Source organism: Staurois parvus, unplaced genomic scaffold, assembly GCF_062004578.1.
Source record: "Staurois parvus isolate SC_StPar_1 unplaced genomic scaffold, SC_StPar_1.0 ptg000640l, whole genome shotgun sequence".
In the NCBI taxonomy this organism is placed as follows: domain Eukaryota; kingdom Metazoa; phylum Chordata; class Amphibia; order Anura; family Ranidae; genus Staurois; species Staurois parvus.
The window spans coordinates 428,983-429,923 of record NW_028318436.1 but is presented as its reverse complement, the minus strand read 5'-3'; positions in this window follow the sequence as shown (position 1 = coordinate 429,923).

Genomic DNA, 941 nt, shown 5'->3' with positions numbered 1-941 from the left:
TGTTAAGTGTTTTTCCTACTTAGAAAATAATGATTTACATCCCGAATTCAGATACGATGCTTTATCTTGTTATAAACGCACATATATCAGAATTGTATTTCTCAGATTATCTTACATCAGAAATGTCTGAATCGCCTCACCGCAGCCAATCAGGTTTACACCTATACCACAAAATGACGTTTCAGTTCAGGTCTTATTAGTTGCTGCAAGGCAGTGGAGATAGTCTGGTAAATTAGGCTGACAGTCTTCTGCTCCTTCCTCGTCCAGGAAGACAGCCATGATGAAAGGATGAAGAACCTACTCTCCTAGCCCCCGACCTTACCCTGTTCTACTAATTTGTAATAACATCCCGGGATTTGCATTGTTGTACTGCCGATTGCGCTCACTCCTGAGGGCACGTACACGTAGTTAGAGTGGGAGAACGTCATATGATGTCCTCCCAGAATGAGAGAACCGCCGCCATCCCATCAGTACCTTATATTGCAGGCGGGAAGCGGGTAAAGTACAATTCAGCTCCAGTTTGTAAATGTTGAACACGGTCTCCCACAGTACACAGAACATGGAAATGCATTGATTTTAGTAAACATAAACTAAATGCCCTGCGCCAATCACATGCACACTCCTAAAAAACCTCTCTAGCCAGACACTAAACTGAGCATGTGCAGAGTGACTCCTAGGGTTCTGTACTATCAGCAGATGGATTGGGGACTGTGGAAGAAGGGGAGCATTAGAGAAGACAGGATCAAACAGTCTATTTACACAATGTGGAGGATTAACCCCTTAGGTTCCACAGTGAGTATAACAAGCATGCTTTACTACATATACACTGTGTGCACAATTATTAGGCAAGTTGTATTTTTGAGGATTCATTTAATTATTGAACAACTACAGTGCTCTCAATCAATCCAAAATGTTAATAAACCTCAAACCTGATTAGTTAA